At 38.1% G+C, this 13,247-nt stretch overlaps 1 protein-coding gene across 2 annotated transcripts in view; it reads right to left on the bottom strand.

The window, feature by feature from the left end:
• The window catches only part of PPP1R1C (protein phosphatase 1 regulatory inhibitor subunit 1C), a 107,917-nt gene that overhangs the window by 35,443 nt on the left and 59,227 nt on the right, over positions 1-13,247 (bottom strand). The window lies entirely within an intron of this gene.

The raw sequence follows: 13,247 nt of genomic DNA, 5'->3' as shown, positions 1-13,247 counted from the left end.
AAGCTTTTAAGAATTAAATATTTAATAATAGTCTGAACAACGGCCTCAGATTCGGAAGAGGCAGGAGGACGCCGTTTCAAATGCTCAAAACCCTTTATCTATTCTAGTCCAGCTGTATTTAAAGCTGAGATTGCCTTTTGTTTGCTTCATGGATGGAAACATGTGAGAACCTTGCTCTAAGAGAGCTTGTTGGAAATCAATAAGATAATTTTAAGTTTGGTTTTGAGAATAAAATCTTACAAAGTTGCTCAAGAGTGCAGTGAATAAAATTTCTGCTGAAAGAAAAAGAAAAGCTTCGGCATACCTAGCAAAAACAAGAAAAGCACAGCCTGTCTCCCATGAGTAATTACTCCAGAAAGGAGGGGATGGAGAATACAGATCATAAATACAACGCTTATCATGTAATTTTTATCTTGTGGGCCTAGTAATTTCCTGAAACTAACCTTTGGACACTCTTACTTCTACTTGGTATTTTGTCTCTTAATGAAAAAAAAAAATTGCAAACCTTCCTCAAAATGTGACCTAGGGTGTTTTAGAACTCTGTAGTTCATTTATTCAAAATAACACACAGCTCAGGGCGTTGCACGGAGTTTGAGTTTAATAAATATTTGTATGTTGATCGATGGTGATGCTGATACCTTTACTATCCCATAATAAGCTCTCCACAGAAGGAGTGCAGCCTGCTCTGGCAACTGAAACATGGGGCATTTCATCCTGGGGACCTGTTGAGCACGGAATTAATGAAACTGTTCTTGAGATGATCTTGTGAATCAGACCGTTTTTTGAAGTTCAGACAAGAATATAAGGCTTTAAAAGGGAAAATATTTAGAAAAGTTTTATAGACTGGCACAAGTTTGTAAAGAATGTAATTCTATCTTAAATTTGCCCCACTACGAGCCAATTTCTCAATTTATCTTGACATTTTTATATTATAACACATTTCTAATTGGATTTCTATTAATTTATTTTGGAAAATAATATGATGAGTGTTTCAACTTCTCACAAGTCACGAATATTATTTGGAAAGTCTAAATGCGTTAAAGATAAAGAGAGTGAAGTTGGCTCCAGCAGTTAGCCATTCCTATATAAATAAGAGCATTGGAAACAGGCAGATGAACTGAGGCAAGTAAAATCTAAGGTAGACTAATCTTTAAAAATTAACTCTGTGAGTCAACTTCTTTGTCCCTTTCCCCCTTCCCCATATTTTCAAAGCACCCAAGAGAACATGGTAGCGTATTAAGTAATCTTAAAAATTGCTCAAAAGGGCTCTGATTTCTCTAGATAAAATCCTAACCCATGAGCACGTGAGTCACAGGACCTTCGACAAGTCCCCAGCATCACTCCAGTGTTCTCTCCTCCACAGCTCTACCCGCAGCCTCCCGATGTTCTGGGTTCGTGTGCCCTTTCACATTCTTTGCCTCTGAATCTGCTCAACCATCACCTGAAATCCACCCCTCAGGCTTCTATACAAAAATCTCACTCAACCTCAACTAACAGGCAAAGCTTGTTTTTTCTGTGAGGTCTTTGCTGTGACAGCGAGGGCTAGTGCTATCCATCTCTGGGTTCAAATACCATTGTCCACATCAATCTTATGGAACTTATTTTTTTACACTACTTTATTTTCCATTTGACTACATTTTTCCTATGGACAATGACTGCATTTAGCTTATCATAAATTAGAAGTGCCTAAAACATGCCCTGGCGGATAGCAAGCATTTAATACATGTTTGTAGAACGAACGAGTGAGTGAGTGAATGAATAAATGAGAGAACAAAAATGCACACCATAAATTTATATTTTTCAATATGACTAAAATTAAACACATTTTTAAATCAGGAAGATTATTCATTCACTCATTCAGCATTTAATAAGAGCCTTCTGCAATACAAATGCAAGACAAATAAGAATACTCTTGGAAGACAAATAAGATGTTGGTCCTGAATGGATAAAGAAGATGTGGTATTTATACACAATGGAATACTACTCAGCCATAAGAAATGAGGAAATCCAGCCATTTGTGACAACGTGGATGGACCTTGAGGGTATTATGCGAAGTGAAATAAGTCATAGGGAGAAAGTCAAATACCGTATGATCTCACTCATAAGGAGAAGATAAAAACAACGACAAACAAACACATAGTAACGAAGATTGGATTGGTGGTTACCATAGGGGAAGGGGGGAGGGCAAAAGGGATTAGGTTCACATGTGAGGTGGTGGACTATAGTTAGTTTTTGGGTGATGAACATGATGTAATCTACACAGAATTCGAAATATATTACGATGTACATCTGAAAGCTATATAATGCTATAATCCAATGTTACTCAATAAATAAAAAAAAAAAGAAGATGTTGGTCCTGTCCTCAGGGAACTGAGCCTAGCCAGAGGGGATTACAGATCCACACAAACAGGGATGTATAATGCATTCTAATTCTCAAAGCAGCATAGCTCAAAGGATTGAGAAGCAGGAGGGACACAGAAAGGACTTCTGTGCAAATGAAGCTGCAGAACAAACTTGGAGGCAAGAAACCATGCGTTATTTTCAAGGAACTAAAAACAACTTAGCCTTGCTGCTGCATGAAATAGAACGAGGCTGTGGCAGGATGTGGGGCTAGACAGGTGTGAGGGGGCCAGATCGTCAACAGCCCTGCGCATTATTTCCAGGGCCTTGTTCTACAGGAACTGGTGCACATTTGAAGGGTTGTAAAACAAAAAGTCACAGGGTCAAATTTGTGTGGTCGGCTGTCTGGTGAAGGTGGACTGGAGAGAGACAAGACTAAAGGCAAGCCTGGTTTGGGTACAAAATTGTTACTACATATGGGTCTCTAAAGCGAGTTTAAAACACAAGAATGATTAAAAACAAGGATACCAGGCATTTTGTAGGAAATTTGGTATAAAAGATCTTGTAAAAACTTTCCACTAAGTTATAAGGTCGAAGGATCTCTGGATTTTAATTAGGGCAAACAGGATAGATGGGTAAATGGAAAAAGTGAGGCCTATTACTATTCCAACAGAAAAGCAAAAGTGGCTCCTGTCACAATTTAGCCTTGTAAAGGAGAGTGACATTTAACATGGGAACTCCAGTCTTCTGTGAGCCTCTCTGTCCTCTAAAATAAAAGGTCCTACTTTACAGGTTTTTTTGTAAAAAACAAATAAATTATGCAAAAACACATTGCGTATTTGAAGCACTACACGAGTGGAAGGTGTTGTAAACGTTACTTTTTTAAACCTCTGACTTAGTAAAGCAAACAGCTAAATTCCAAGAAGTCTGCAAACCTATTACTAATTCCACATCTATAAAGAAGCGATACAAGTCTCATCCCAGAAAACATCAGGGAGCACTATATAGGTGTTAAATGGAGGAGGGCAAGCCCAGAAAGATGACATCTGTCTATTGTACTATTAGGCATTGTTTTTTCTTCCTGGAACTTCCATTAGCATTAATAAGAGTTGAGTGTGTACATTAACCCTCCTAAACACTAATGGATATAATGCACACACATTTCTGCAGAGCAAGAGAGAGATTTCTCTATTTTTAGTAACTATATACTGATGCAAACATATATTTTACAGTACACTGACTCAAGTAGGAACTGAAATTGTAATTCGAGGCCTCCTTGGAGAAATAGCTGATTCTAAGACTGGGGAAGGAAATATACAAATGAGCCTCAAGTATCTTGCAGTGATAAAAATTAAGGATATGCTAAAGCAAGCTAACAAAAAACCCCACAGTAAGGGGATATGTCAAAGGGACACTGAAAAATCTCCCGTGGCCAAAGCTGGAAATATTTGAGCAACAAAATAAAGTAGTATTGAGTTATAACCCAAAGTATAAAATAAATATCCATGAGTCCATACTGATAAAAATAAATGACTGAATAAACAAAGCAATGGGAGAGGAAAGACAACTCTCCAGTGCAGAAGAATTCCAATAGTTTACGTAGATACGTTTCCTTCAAGGACACGGAACATAGCTTTCCACTCCTTAAGCGTGAGCTACAGATGGTGAATTTCTTTTAGAGAAAACAGTATGGAAAGGGGGTGAAAAAGAGTAACTTTGTAGTAGAGAATACTGACAAACACCACCTCAACCAGGTGATCAAGGTCAACACCAACTTATTAGCTAAGTAATAAGTCGTGTCGATAGTATGTACCCTTGATATTATGTGATGAAAAGCTCACTTTATATCTGCGATCTTTCTCCCAAAAACCCATAATCCCAGTCTAATCATGAGAAAAACATCAGACAAACCCTATTAGAGGGACATTCTAGAAAACAGCTGACCAGTACTCCTCTAAACTTTTAAAGTCATCAAAAACAAGGAAAGTCTGAGAAACGATCACAGCCAAGAGGAGCCTAAGGAGACACGATAACTAAATGTAATGTGGTATCCTGGATGGGTTCCAAGAACAGAGAAAGGACATTAGGCAAAAACTAAATGAATACGAATAAAACATGGACTTTAGTTAGTAAAAATGTGTCAGTATTGGTTTATCAATTGTAATAAATGTACCATACCAATCTAAAATATAAATCATAGAAGAAACTGGATGCAGGATATTTGGGAATTCTCTATACTATCATCACACTTTTTCTACAAATTTAAAACTGTTCTAAAAAATGTACTTTTAAAAAGTGTAATTTGAGCCGAAACTTACCCTGTTTTAAAGTAATATTATTAAGAGAAAAGACACAGACATGAACCAGAACTTTTAAAATGGGATCAAATGCACAAGGATTTCTGAATGCTTTGGAAAGTGATGTCTGTATAGTCCATTAGTGGGACCTATTCAGACTTTGCATGGCAGCGAAAGCTTTTGTGCTGACCCATGCAGGATTTAACTGTCTACATTATGGCGTCATCTTAAATGCTTTGCAAGTTTGTATGAGCAGGAGGAACGAAAATGGTGAGCCGTTTGTTCTGCTTTTCCATGTCTCAGTCCATTTCACTCTGCGGACACATGTATAAACTCCTTACATCCTCTGACAACTCTGTCAAGTCCCTATTCAAGGACTTGCCTTGGTGTGCTCTGTTTCCTTGTGTCTTGCTTCCTCTAGACTGGTCTTCCAGAGGGCAAGGATTGAGCTTTTCATCTCTGCAGCCACTCCACTTTAATACAGCGCTTGATACACAGTGGAGGTCCATATGTGAGTTGTGCTGCTATATTGTTAGTGCTTACACAACTGAATTCTATCATTTGTATATTCGAGAAAGATCTAAAGACACTAGGTTTGATGCATCTGTTCAAATCAAATGCAAAAGTTCATCTCTTCCCTTGCTTCTAAGATGGGAAGCAATTTCAAAAGTCGTATACTATTTATACAGAGGGATGCAAATTTAAAAGATTAATTTTAAAATAGGCAAATATATATAGAAACATGAATGGAACTATATTGACAAACAGCGGTCTCCTTTTCAAAGTGTAAGTGGTACCACATGAGATTAAATTTCTTGTCTCAAATTTCAAATTTGCAATTTAATCCATCTCAAGATCCTTTAGACCTTTCAACCTCATAATCCATGAAACTGATATAAAATATAAAGTCCATTCATACTTGCTAGCATTTTCCTCTGGCTTCACTCTCTCTCAATGTTGATCTCAGAAAAAAACGTCATTTTAGTGACTTTCAAGAAAGGTACATTCTCAGATCAGGTCTCCAATCTGGTCCCGCCCTCTGCATTCGAAGATATGAGGAAAGATGAACATAAAACTTAGTGAAAGAAATGAAACAGAAGTGAAGGAAGTGTATCTGGAAATAGAAACATGCTTGGTTTTTTCCAAAAAAGAAATAAGCGAGACTTGTATATATTTAGAATGTTCCTTGTTATCTAGAAATCTGTTAAAATGTTTCTTGAGTTTCAAAAATAAGCCCCACCCTACACAGTAAATATACTGAGCCAGCACAAACAAAAAAGCCAAGATTTGGAAAGGCAAATGTGATGAATACCTGGAGAACACCCACAGAGGGACAGCGATGTTTAAAAAGGGAATGCAATGTGGTAGAGACTGGCGGATGAGAAGCTAAACGATCTTGCTACCTTCTCCCCCTGCCTCCCATTTTCAATGTGCAGGGGGTGAGGAACAGGCTGGTCTATGCCTTTTGAGTATTTTTTTAGACACAATTATTAGAGGCTTGAAATCAGGAAGGGTGAATTGGCCACAATTTGATATAATTATCATTCATCTACCTATGTTGCTTAATTGTAGGCTGAATTTATATGATGTGATTTCTTGCTCATCCTCTGGCTAGAAATGTTTATTGTGTAATCTTTAGCACCCCAAAATTCACCATTAGCCATCACTTTGTTCTTAAGAGTTTTGAAATACAAGATTGATTAATCTAAATGTCAACTCCCCTGAAAGTGTTATTAGTTAGCTGAGAGAGAAGGGACATGGTGTCTGAAGAGACGAGGCAGGTGGAATGAAGCAAAAGCCGGATTTTGTGGGAAAGGATGTAAAAGGTCAAAGATTAACTCCAAGAATCTACCCGAGACTGGTGCAAATAAAAGTGGAGTGAATGTTGCCAGGTTTAGTAATCCGAATGCTTATTAGGACCAGGCACCTCTAACCCTGACTTTCCAATTCCCACTGGAATGAGAGCGAAGCTCTGGCAAACATTTCATTCACCTGGAAATCCCTTCATCCCACTTTGCTCTTGGTCTCTCTCCCAGGGCTCCTTCTAACATTCTGCAGAGCTCAGTGGAAACCAAGCAGGTGTGCGCCCAACTGTTAATCCAGAGATCAAATAATTATTCAAAGTATTTCTCCCACACTGAGCGCTTGTTGTAAGCATTCTCTTTACACGTTGTTTCATTCTGTCTTCACAGCAATCCTGTGTGGTAGGTATCATCTCCATCTCACCAATGAGAGAAGAGAAAGTAAACTCATTGACCTGTCGAAGTCGAACAGTTAAAGGCTGAAATTTGAACCCTGATCACTTGCCCCCCAAACTCCATGTCCTTTAATGTCGAGTCTCATGAAATTATTATGATCAACAGCTTTCCCTGTCTTGAAGATTTTCCTTCAGTTAATATTACATGTCACATCCTTGCCACTGTCTTCTACCACCCTCCAAAAACTGCTTTTGGCTTTTTTGTTGAGCCAATCTGATATATTTCCCTCCCTGGGTTATTCTTTATTTGCATTTATTGCCTTATTATGAAAAGAGGCTAAATTGAGATAAAGTGTCAAGATCACAACCATCCTTGGAGAAAAAAATGTAGGAGTTACAATGCCACAAGTATTCAAAGAAGACCCATTTGACATATCAGAAGAACAATCTCTGGACACTGAAGTGGCTAAACTCATCCTTTAAAGAAATTATCAGGCATAAGAGGACGAAGGTGTTTTTCAGAAGTCCGTGAAAACTCTGACTAGTTATGTATTAAGAACAGTAATGTAATACTAAGAGCCTGCTGCACAAAGCCATTTCTCAGTCAGCTGCTTTGTGTCATGTTCAGATTTCTTTTTAAATCGATAGCACTTGCTTTGCTCTCTTCAGTTAAAGGCATTTGCATTCCAGTAAAACACACACACACACACACAAAATGGGAGTGGAAATGAGTCAGCCATTTCCTGTCCCAAGATGCAAACCTGCTTTGCTTTTCTGAAAACATGATTCAAGCTATCCAACAATAATTTAATTGACTGTTCTGTAAATTACAGGACTGACCACCATATAAACACCAGAGACGAGCACATAGGTATTCAGTAGTCAGCTATCATTTTTCTGATAATCTTCAGAACTTTCTACTTATATAATTACAGAGCAGTATATCACACAGAATAATGGAAAAGTAAGTCTGTTTTCTATGCAAACTTCAACTCCTGTCATTTGTATGCATGATATACATTATAAATTTATGACGCATCTGTATAGATGAAAAAATGTGGTCAACACAAGATATCTGAAATACAACAATGTATCTAACAAGAGTGTTCGTAATGTCCTCTGGTTGTAAGGGATGCAATCCTGATATAATTAGCCTTTTTGATAACTGGTTGAATGGTGGCCTTCAGGGGGATCAGTGTCAGCTAGAGGTAGATATGTGTGCTATAGGATCCCCTCTTTGCCGTCTTCTGTTTGATATGTTTATTACAGATGTGGATAAAAATACCAAAGATAAGTGTATCTTATCTACGGATGACACACAATTGAGTTAATAGAAAATAGAATGGATGATAGAATCACGATACAAAATATGACACGTCCATGTGACAGCCTGATACTAACAAGAGGAAATTTAATTGAAATGACCGTAGTGTCTTGCTGTTTGGTAAAAAACAAAAAGACCCAATTTTAAAATGGGGAATGAATTTAGTGAAGAATATGACTTAAAAACAACACATGAAAAAGTCTTGAAAGTTTTGGATTTACAGTAAGCTCACTATTTGTCACCAAGTTATATGGCTTCCAGAAAAAGCTAATAAGAGTTTGGATTGCATTAACAGAATTAAATTATCTGGGATGAAGGAGGTGACAGGCATAATTGAAGTTTCCACTCTGTTCTGGTCAGACCACATGTTAACTATCGGGTTGATTTTCAATGATGCACTTCTAGAATGATATAGGCAAAGTGGAGCTTATTAAGAGATCAAGAATGAATGTAAAAGGACTAAATGTCAGGCATAATTGACATTGAGATGTTTTAATCTAGAAAGAAGGAAATTAAGGGTGAGGTAGGGGTCTGGTAGATGTCTTAAAATATTTAGATAGTTACTATTCTAAAATTTGCCACAAATAGCAACAAGATATAGGACAAGAACCATGAATACAAATTTCTATGGGCCTCAATAGAGAAAAGATATTCCTAATAGTCAGAAAGACCAGAGAGAAGGTGTGTATCCTAAGGAAATGATTCATTCACCAACTCAAGTGTTGGGCATATTTTTTAAAATTTTAAAAATATATTTAAAATTTAAATACTTATACTACAAAATTTATAAAATATACTTATATCATTATTTTTAAAATTTAAATACTTCTACTTATAATTTAAAAGTATATTTATAAGCACTGCTTGTGTCCTAAGCATTATGTTAAGCCCTGCAGATACGGTAGTGAACAAAATAGACACTGTGGCGGCTGCCACATAGATCACTTCTGCTCTAGTTGGAGAGACAGACACTAAGTAAATAATTGGACATTTGATTACTTGCAATGAAAGAACTACTGAGAATTTATAACTATCAATAGAGAATTATAGCTATAGGGAATTTAGAATAGAGGGCTAGGGAAAGCTCCTTTCAGGAAATGACCTTTAAGGACAGGACTTGAATGATGAGTAGGAATTAGCCAAATGAAGAATGAGGACAAAGAGGAGCCAAGAGAGAATATTCTAGGTGAAGGGAAAAATGTATGCAAACTCTTTCCTGAATCAGCCAAAAGTTTGGTGCATTCAGAAGCTGGCAGAATGCCAAGGTGGCTGGGCCACATAGTGGGTGAGAGGAAGAAACGAATATTGGAGCCATCATGCAGTAAGCTTTGGAAACTTTGCTCTGAAACAGGAATTTTATCTAATGGCATTGGGAGTTACTAGGGTTTTAACCAAGGAAGTGGCATAATCACTCCGTGTTTTAAAAAGTTCACATTGGCTGCAGCATAGAAAACAGATAGGAAGTGAGAGGAGAAAGACTGGATGAAGAGTAACCAGTTATATCCTGGCAAAGAGATGGACGTGACTTGAAATATGGTGGTGATACTGGTGATAAAAGAAGAGAGAAAATGGAGAGATGCTAATGGGGCATGACCTGGGGCGCTGCTGTGGAAGAGCATGAAAGAGAGGGAGAAGGTCCCTGGAGACTCCCAGAACTCAGGGATAAGCACCCAGGCAGATGGAAATTCTACTTCTTGAGAAGAAGACCAGTGTAAGACAAACTGATTTGTTGTGGAGAAGATTGAAAGGTCAGTTTTGAAGATGTTAATTTTGATCTTATGATCTCTTTGATCTCTATGAGATATCTACCTACGATACAAGAAAGACAGGTAAGTGATCGGATATCTGAGTCTGTCAACCTTTAGACTTGCTGCAGAAGAATCATCTGGAACTTTTGATTATCTGGCTCCACCCCAGGCCTAATATATCAGAGTCTTCAAGAGAACATAGCCAATTTAATACCCTGAGTTTAGACGCAGTAGAAAGAATTCAGTCATCACTGGATGCTTGCACTACTTAACCTTTAAGCTCCTTGGCAAATTTGAGTGCCTATAATGTTATAGTTAGAAAAATGGCCAGACCAAGTATTAAATCTACTATTACTTTCCAGGAGTAAATGTGCTAGACAAGCCATGAAACATATCTGGAGGAAGAAAGCCGTATCTAGACCCTTCTATTTATACTGCCATGTTTGTGTCATATGACTGTCACCTTGGCCATGAACTAATTGACCCAGGAAACAGACCCTAGCCAAAGTCCATGACCTAAAGGGTCCAGGGGTCTGTGAGATGACTTTTCTTAAAAATTCAGCCCAGCCAATGCACCATTCTGGATGGTAACTAATTTAGCAAATCAGATTTTCCCTCTGACCAGAGGGGAGTGTAGTAGGAAAAAGTATGACTAGAAAAATAGAAGCATATGCATAAGTAAGAACACAAAAGTTAAGGGAGAATCAGAGAGAGAAGCAAAGAGAAACAGAAGCAGAGTCACACATATGATAATTAGTAGAACAAGGCTCAAGAGATACCCACTTCTGAGCAGATGACAATGTGGCTGGATTCCCCAGTTCATAATAATTCATTTATTCAACTAGTATTTATTGAGTACCTACTACGTGCCAGGAGCCGCTCTAGGTGTTGGGGATACTCAAATGAACAAAACCATTGTCATGGACATCTGATTCTAGGTACATCATGATAAGTGCTATGGAAAAACTAAGGCAGTGTGTAAGGACATAGGTAGTGATGGTAGGGGGCACAATTATCAGGAAAGAAAGGCCTCTCTGAGGAGGTAACGTTACCTGAGCCACCTATGAAGTCACAGGGTAAAGATCATTCCAGGCAGAGAAAATGGAAATACGAATACTCTGAAATGGAAGTCTGTTTGGCATGTTTAAAATTAGTGAAAAACTCCATGAGGTTGAGCCCCAGTGAACAAAGGACAGTGTGAAAGGAGATGAGGTCAAAGAGAGAGTCCCATGCAGCTCACTGAGGGACTTAGAAGCCATGGTTGGATTTCAGTTTTATTCTGAATTTGACAGGAAGCCATCAAGGATTTTGATAAAGGGGATGGCATGATCACATTTGTGAGTTAGAGGAATCATTTTGGCTTCTGTGTGGGGACTAAATTGTAGAGGGGCAAGAGCAGAGGCAGGGAGACCAGTAAGAAGGCTACCTCAGCAGTCCAGGCCAGAAAGATTGGTGGCTTGCACAATGTGGTAGTAGTGGAAGGTACAGGAAGTAGTCACATAAGGGGTGCACTTTTTGAAATTCAAGCTCACAAGAGCAGACAATGGGTTGGGTAAGGGAGAGGAGTCAAGGATTACACAAAGGTTTTTGTTCTTAACAGCTGGATACAATTTATTGAGATGAGGAAAAGCAGACAAGAGCCAAGAAGTTTGGTTTTGAACATATTAAATTTGAGAAGCTTAATAACATTCAAGTGAAGAAATTTGGTAGCTCGTTGGAAATGGGAGTCTGAAGTTCAGGAGATACGTTGGGACTGCAGATCTGAATTTGGGAGTCATCAGCATATTGGCCCTGATGGTAAACATGTTAAAATGGTTTCCTCTGCTCTATTTCTTCCCCACCATACCTTCATATGAAACCCTCTTCACAAGAGGTAACCTGGACACGTGTTTATTTCCTGGAACCTGGTGGAGCCATAAGTACCATAGTAACTGAAAGAGGAAAAAATAAGTGAACATGGGAGATAGGAGACTTGTCTGTCTATGCATTAATTGAAATGGCATAGGTGGGATTTAGCATCTCGCCCCTCCCGCTACTTAGGCTTCTGTACTGGTAACTCCTCACAACCTCGTGAGAGAGGAGAAAGGAGTCTGGCTAGTTTTTTTTGTATTATTTTCTTTCGTTTTGTTATGTTTTACTAACCAGTTACTCACTGGGTGCTTCATGAAGCCCTAGTTGGCCTTTTTGTCAGAATGATTTTTTTCAGAGCTGTTTATCACATCTGTTGCTGTTTTGCTTTCCTAGCAAACTTCTTTACACTCAATAATGGCACATTCTACTGTAATTTGAAGAATTATACATTTCGGAGCAATTGTATTATTGTTTAGCATCTCAATAACATTTCCTTTGCTAATTCATATTTCTTATGATTGAAGCTTTTTTATGTGCTCATAATACACTGTATGTTACCATTGCTTAATTTTGTCTTGAGATATTCATTTCTAGCTCTTGGTGGGGGGTGGACAATAAAACGTGGATTTAACTTTATCTTTTCTTTCATTAGAAGCAGGAGACTTACCCAGGTATTTACTGGTTTTAAATGGGGCCTAAGTGGTTTGTAATAACACTGATGGCCTCCTGCAAGAATTACCGTGCTTTCTCAAACCTTTGACTCATGACCAAAAATGATGATCACTGAATGACCTTCTTGGACCGATCAACAGTAGTAAGGTTTTATGTAAAAACGTGCGATGTGACTAACTTCCCTAAATGTTAGGATCCCACATTCTTATGATATTTGAGAGCTAAATATAATGAAAACCATGAGCCCCTGGGGCCTCGATTTTAAGATTTTCCTTTAAAAATAATACTATTATTCTCTGAGGACATAAAAACAGGATTACTTTATTTAGTTAAGCCAACCCAAAATAAAACAGAGGAAATCATTAAATGAGTGAACATATATCTTTCATTGTTGCCCATTCATGCCAAAACTGACGTGTCTTAAAAATCCGAGATGACTTACAATAGGGAAAATATCTTCAAAATGATTACATTTATCTTCATAGAGGGTGCCTGATAGTCTCAATAATTACCCTGCAATAAACTACAGTGCTGATGATTGCATTATTTACTGCAGTCTTACGAATAAGCAAACGTGGAGTTTTATAGCTGCACAGGAAGGAAGTTTATTGAAAGTAGCTATTAATGTGTCCATTTATATCCCACCTCCCTGAAAAGGCCCCAAATCGAGAGAGAATACAGAGTGGAAAATTTCACTCCCAATTTAGACATCTCTCCAGACTCCAGAGGAAGCTGCTCAGCTGGCCTCTGCTGTAGCTGAAATCAAGCTGGATGGTTGCATGAGGAACCACTGGGACAACTGCCCAAGTACCAGACTG

This window comes from Equus asinus, chromosome 4 (assembly GCF_041296235.1).
Source record: "Equus asinus isolate D_3611 breed Donkey chromosome 4, EquAss-T2T_v2, whole genome shotgun sequence".
In the NCBI taxonomy this organism is placed as follows: domain Eukaryota; kingdom Metazoa; phylum Chordata; class Mammalia; order Perissodactyla; family Equidae; genus Equus; species Equus asinus.
The sequence above is the reverse complement of the archived record's forward strand: the minus strand, read 5'-3'. Positions and strand labels throughout refer to the sequence as shown.